The sequence below is a fragment of the Mastomys coucha genome, unplaced genomic scaffold (assembly GCF_008632895.1).
Source record: "Mastomys coucha isolate ucsf_1 unplaced genomic scaffold, UCSF_Mcou_1 pScaffold5, whole genome shotgun sequence".
Taxonomy (NCBI): Eukaryota; Metazoa; Chordata; class Mammalia; order Rodentia; family Muridae; genus Mastomys; species Mastomys coucha.
In genome coordinates, this window is record NW_022196911.1 from 17,429,140 (window position 1) to 17,436,000 (window position 6,861).

Sequence of the window (6,861 nt, forward strand, 5' to 3'; positions counted from 1 at the left end):
CACCGGTGAGCAGCGCCTGGCCTGCAGCCTTGATGGTCCTCCACCGGTGAGCAGCGCCTGGCCTGCAGTATGACACGTGAACTGTAGTTTTGTGTTATACATGCACTGCTTCAGCTAAGATTTATTAATTTCTCCCAAACCAAGTTAACATGAACGTGCTGACAGGAAGGACTTGGACATCCAGAGGATGGAGGAGGAAGGATGTGATTAAAAATAGTAGAATTCTTATTAAGTGAATAAGTTACACAACACCATCTTACAGCTAATTTATGTTGCAAAGGATGGGACGTGAGTATAAGTAAAAGAGGCTCCTACAGAGAACCCTTGGAACCATTATTCTGGGCACTTCTTTTTTTTTTGTACCTAATTAAAAAAAAAAAAAAGAGTTTTCCTCAGAGGTCTGCTTTAAAAGTAGTAATGAACTAATGTGCTAAGGTAGTTAGTACTAATTCACAAAAGCTTTCTCTCCAGTTAAATGAGTTTATATGTATTTGTATGTCATTCCCTTAAAGGGACAATGTGATTATCATTTTGAAGACTTATTTGTAAGGGCATGAGTCTCAGGCACTCAACAGAAAGATCTGGAGGAGTTCTGAACCAAGGGTTGCCTGCAGATACCTCTTGAGTAGCCTGTTCCCCGTCTCCGTCTAGCTTTAGCCTCTCCTTAGTCTACACCACTGATGCCCAGCTGAAGCCATTTACGTCAGCATTTAAAAAACCAATTTAATTCCTCTGCAAAACGATCTGCAAGATCCCCAGGAGGCTTGACAAATAATAAGTACTTACTTTGGATACATATAGTACTTCACAATCCTTTATAAATGTTGGTCTCGGCGCTTGGTTTTAAACGTATCTGTTTGCTTGTCTGCTTGCTTTTCTATCTTTTCACTCTCAGATGTAGACTATTTCCTCCCACCAGCTTGTGGTTTGGTTAAATTCCCCCAAAGGCCATGTGCCTGGAGGGGGAAAGACCATTTAGGAGATGGGGTCTCTTTGAAAGGAAGTTAGGCCATGGGGGACATGTTCTTAAAGAGTATACGGAGGATTCAGGTCTCTGCTTTTCTTTCTTTTACTTCCAGGCTGGCCTGAAATCAGCAGCCACCTCTGTTTTGAATTCTTACAATGATGATCTGCCTCAACCATAGTCCTAAAGCTACATAGTCTTGAAACCAGGAATGAAGTCCCTGGAAACCTGAGCCAAAACAAAATCTTACCTTTAGTTGTTTATCTTAGGTATTCTGTCAGAGTGAAGGAAAGCCATTTAAAAGTTTTAGCAGCTACCTAGGGCCATCACAAATCATGAGACAATCAGCCTCAAACATCAGAATTTTCTTGGAAACTCAGCTGCCCTTGCATGATTTGAGGGTCTCCTGAAAACTCCAAGTTAGCACTCTAGCCTAACACATGAATAGATGAGGTTACCTCGTGTTTCTTAGCTAAGCCAGGTCATAGTTTAGTATCTGCAATACCAAGTTGATGTCAGCATGGGAACTGTCCTTCAGATATATTCAGTCCTCTGCAGGGTCTGTTATTCTGTCTTAGTCCATTCGTTTAGAACTACATTTCTGTCTTCTCAAATGTCTATAGCTATGAAGTGTATATCCAAGTCTTCTGAATAAGAATAGCCCACACTCCTGACTTAACTTCTGCAAGAATAGCCCACATTGCTGACTTCCTGTCTCATCTCTGGCTAGCTCTCCTAGACTTGGGATTTTAGCTGTATTGGTTTTTTTTTGTTTTGGTTTGATTTTGTTGTTTGTTTGTTTGTTTTTGGTTTTGGTTTTTTTTTAGCAAGGCCAGCTTCTTCCTTATGCGTAGCCCTTTAGGATTACTCCCAGTCTAAATTACAAGATATACTCTAGCTCTTTATTCTCTATTCTCTGCTTCTTAATCCTAGAAACAGCCAGCAATGTCTTACGCTGAAGGAAAACCAGTGCTGCATGAACAACCATAGAAGGGAATCAGAGGGCATTTGTTTTACCTCTTGTTGGTTGTGAAGTGATGCTCTTTTAATTCATACTTCCGCATGTTATGATGAAGTGCTTCGAACACATCCTACATGTGTTCAATATCCTTGTCACCATCTGCTTCATATTCCTTTCTTCTAGGGTTTTCCAGTTGAGCTTGTATGACTCTATGATTAACCTGACATGCATAGATGAAAACTAACAAGAAAAGGCCTGCTGGTCTTACTTGGTTTTCACAAACTGGTTCCATTCATGGGCATAGTAAATATTAATTCTGTCCTCTAAAGTTCTTGAACACAGCATTGTTTTTCTGAAACAGAGAGAGAACTGCTGCAGATTTGTTAAGAAGTGAGCTATCACAACAATGCTGACAGGAATTGTTTTTAATCTTCTCTTTTAGATTTTTTTTGAGATTATAATTATAGACTATAATTATATTTTCCCTTCCCCTTTCTCCCTCTAAATTGTCCCATATATGCCTCCCATACTCTTTTTTCAAATTCATGGCCTTTTTTTTTTATTAATTACTATTACATGGGCATATGCATATGTATATACACATATATTCCTAAATATAACCTTCTCCATCTGCATAATGCTGTTCATGTGTATGCTTTCAGGGCTGACTGTTTGCTATTGGCTAACAATTGATGTGCTCTTCTCTGCAGAAAGCGATTTCTCTCACTCTCAGCATTCCCTCCTTGCCTGTACTTCTTGGTGTAGGCTTGAAGTCTAATGGGCTTTCCCCCATCCAGTTTGGCATGTCTACTGAGGTCATCCTTGTTAGGCTCATATAAAGGTAGTCATGTTGACAAGGCTTTATGGATGTAGTTGATATTACTAGGAGACACATCTCATAGCAATTTCTCTGGTCCTCTGGTTTTTGCAATCATTCTGTCCTCTCCTCTTCAGTGTCACCCAAGCCTTAGATCTAGGAGTGTTTTGCAAATGACTGCACTGGACTGGAGAAAGATATTTTTTCTTAAGTAAGTACTATAGGATTGTCTTGTGTTCCTGAGCATTACTTTTAGACTTAGTCAAAACAGATAGCATAATCTGGTCTTTGTTTATCCTGTAAAATAGGGAAGAGGATAGAGAGAGTTAAGCTACCTCCAAAGTCAAATCAAACATAAAAATTGAGCCCTTGAATTTAGGCAAAAGGCTAAGGAGTGATTACAGTAAACAATCTAGGAGTCTGGGAATCATATCACGACAGTTGTAATCCTATCCGCTGCTGTATGTGGCCCATCAAGGTCTGGTAAGTACTCTGTTATGAAAGCCCTAGGAGATGGTGTCTCAAAGCTGAGAAGACTGCAGATTTACCACAGTGCCCCACCACCTGCCATAGGACCACAGTATTTATTTTAATTGTCTAAGTGTCTCTGATAATAAAATTTAAAACTCAAGTAAGTATTGTATAGGCAAATTGGAAAAAAAAAATCCCCACAATGTTTCTTTTCCTTAGTTCCCTAGTGTTCCTGGGGCTTTCCCCTCAGGAATTCATGGCCATTTTTTTCACATTCAAGTTTTCTAAGACGCTTCCATTGAAAGTGATAGTTCAGGGGGGTGTGGCTCATAAAATCTCTCCTACAAGCACTCACGATTACTGGATTTCAGAGTTCACATCTTCTCCCAGTGAAGTAGTGAAGTTAGATCTTATTGTTAACAAATAACATCAGCCCTTCAAAGAAAATCTAATTCCTCCTGGCTAACTAAAAGTAGTTCTTTTTGTCCTCATTGGTTCTCCCAACCCCCCAGAGACAACCTGACACAAGATGTTTCTATTAGATTAACTGGAGGCACTATCAATGGTGCCATCTCTGGGTAAGAAAACAGGCTGAGCGAGTATTGGAGAGCAAGCCAGTAAGCCCCACTCCTTCATGGTTTCTGCTTCAGTTCCTGCCTCCAGGTTCCTGCTTTGAATCCCTGCCCTGACTTCCCTCAGGAAGGAGTGTGACCTGAGAGTGGCCAGGTAAAAATAACCCTTTCCTCTTCAACTTGCTGTTGGCCATGCTCTTCATTACAGCAATAGAAACCTAAGACCATTTCCAATGTTTATTCCACATGAATCGTATTCCACATGAATCTTTTGAATTTTATTCCTCACTAAAATAAAATACAACATTTTAAAAATATCAATGTAACTGGTTACAGTATGAGCCTATAAATATAGATCCTGTCAAACCCTTAAAATGCAACAAAATGTTTGCAGGTCTATTATCTGTATTTCTCCAGAAAGTCTCAAATGGACCTATGGTCCAAAAAATACCATACCTATTGATTTATGATTGTTATGGAAGGAATTCTCTGAAGCCATCATTTCTCTACTTTTTTGCCACCTATAAAGTCTCACATTTGAGAATTTGCCATGAATGGTGATATTTATACAACATTTGAATTATCTCTAGACTTAGTTAGAGATGAAAAACATTAGGAATTTGTATCAAGAGACAGGTCTGTAAAAGGTTAACTCTAGTCTCTGGCTGGCTACATCTTAAACTAGTTAGTGCTTTTTTAAATTTTTTTTTCTTTGTTGCCAAGCAACACTACTTGGTATTAGTAATAACTTCCTGAAGCTTAGAGCTCCTTTCTCAGCGTTAGGATTTACAGAAACCAGTTCTGTAGCACATGATTCTATTCAACTTTTCTAATTATACTCACAGGTAAATTGTGCATACTACTTTTGCATTTGGTAGTGTAGCAAATAACCAGGGGTTTCAGTGGTACATTCATAATAAAGTCCTCACATTTCCCTCTGCTTCTGAGGGTCTTGTGGTTCCAGTGGGACCAACAGGAAAATCCAGGGTACTCTCCTTGTTTTCAGGTCAGCAGATTAGCAGCCTTCATTCCATCTGCAAACTCAATTCTGCTTTGCTCCCGTTAGGTTAGAAAGAAACAGTTTCTGAGATGAGCACGCGCATATCTTTAGGGAACTGTTTGCTTATCACAGAGTAGTGCCAAAACTCCGTCAGAAATAGAAACGAGAAAGCTGAGTGAGTATGCTGCTCAGTGGCGCTGCATGTATTTAGGATGTCTAAAGCCCCAAGTCCAATCTCCAGCTCCGGGAAAGGAAAACGAGTTGAGCCCAAAAAGGACCTACATAAAATAGCAAAGTGACAGTAGTTTTGCTCCTGCTCTGTGAACATTTATGTGGTTAATTGATTTGGAAGTATTTGACAAACTGGTTTAGCACGAAGAGCTCCTGTTGTGCCAGGAAACATTTGTGTACCCCCCAAAGACCACAAAGATGCCCATTCCGATGCAATTACCTTAGGGTCTCTTTATTCAAGCTCTGAGCTTGGGTTCCCAGCCAACTGTGACACAGCAGGAAGGTGGATCCTTGAGCCTAGTTTTAGGCAAACATTTATAGAGGCACACATCTGATTGGGGGGCCATTATGGCCTTTAACATAATTGGCTGGTGCCAAGAGCTAAACCATAAACTTAACTTCTGTTTTCCTCCTGATTGGTGGCTGTTAGGAAGTGAAGGGTCAGGGGCAGGCTTGTAACCTGAAGGTACAGACTTGGTAGGTAATAACCTGGAAACTGGTGCTAGACTCAAGTTTTGTTTGGGGTTGAGGGTGGAGGTAACACAGAAACTGGTGCTAGGTACCAGCCTATTAGGTAACTCTAGTTCAGCCTTAGGTAGGTCAGGTTCTTGAAGATGGAGTCTGAACCCAAAAAGTTTGGTCTTTCACTACTACCTAGGAATGCACTTTTCTATGAGAAGAGATATAGAAATTTCCATTTGTATGTATCCCGTGACACTATGAAAGTAACACATTCATCTACTGGATTGTAAGTACTAAATAAAAGAATAGGGGAGAGCCGGTTTGCAGCTAACTCAGCAGCAGTCTGGCTCCCACTACAGCACAATCACGTCTATGGTGTCCTATAATGGAGGGGCCGTCATGGCCACGAAGGCAAAGAACTGTGTGGCCATCGCTGTAGAGAGGCATTTCAGGATCCGGGCCCAGAGGGTGATCACAAACTTCCAGAAGATCTTTCCCAAGGGTGACAGGCTCTACATAGGCCTGGCTGTCCTGTTCACTGACGTCCAGACAGTTGCCCAGTGTCTCAAGTTCCGACTGAACCTGTGTGAGCTGAAGGAAGGTTGGCAGATCAAGCTTTACACCCTCCTGAGCATGGTGGCCAACCTCTGGTATGAGAAACACTTTGGTCCCTACTACACAGAGCCTGTCATTGCTGGCTTGGACCCGGAGACCTTTAAGCCCTTCATTTGCTCTCTGGACTTCATTGGCTGCCCCATGGTGACGGATGACTTCGTAGTCAGTGATACCTCCTCTGAAGAAATGTACGAGATGTGTGAGTCCCTCTGGGATCCCAACAGGGAGGATCCAGAACACCTGTTTGAAACCATTTCTCAGGCCTTGCTGAATGTGGTGGACTGGGATGTTGTATCAGGCGTGAGTTTTTGTTGTTGTTGTTGTTGTTGTTGTTTTCCGAGACAGGGTTTCTCTGTGTAGCCTTGGCTGTCCTGGAACGCACTCTGTAGACCAGGCTGGCCTCGAACTCAGAAATCCACCTGCTTCTGCCTCCCAAGTGCTGGGATTAAAGGCGTGCGCCACCACTGCCCGACTAGGCATGAGTGTTATTTTCCACATCGTTGAAAAAGACAAGATCAACCACCAGGACGCTGAAGGCCCAGATGGAGTAACCTGTGCTCTGGTCCCATTTCCCTTTTTGATGCTTTTATTTTTAATAATATCACCTTTCTTTAAAAAAAAAAAAAGAAGAAGAAGAAGAGTAGGGGCCACCAAGATGGCGCAGTGATTAAAGGCATCTGTGGCTAAGTCTGGGGACCTGAGAGCAATCCTTGGTATACATAGCGTGGAAGGGAAAAACTGGCTCTTACAAACTGTCCTCTGGCCTCT

The 6,861-nt window shown here is 41.6% G+C and overlaps 1 pseudogene; it reads left to right on the forward strand.

Annotated features, from left to right (window-relative positions):
* Window positions 1–5,850: 5,850 nt before the first annotated feature.
* On the forward strand, window positions 5,851–6,644 carry LOC116078440 (annotated as a pseudogene).
* The last annotated feature ends 217 nt before the right edge of the window (window positions 6,645–6,861 follow it).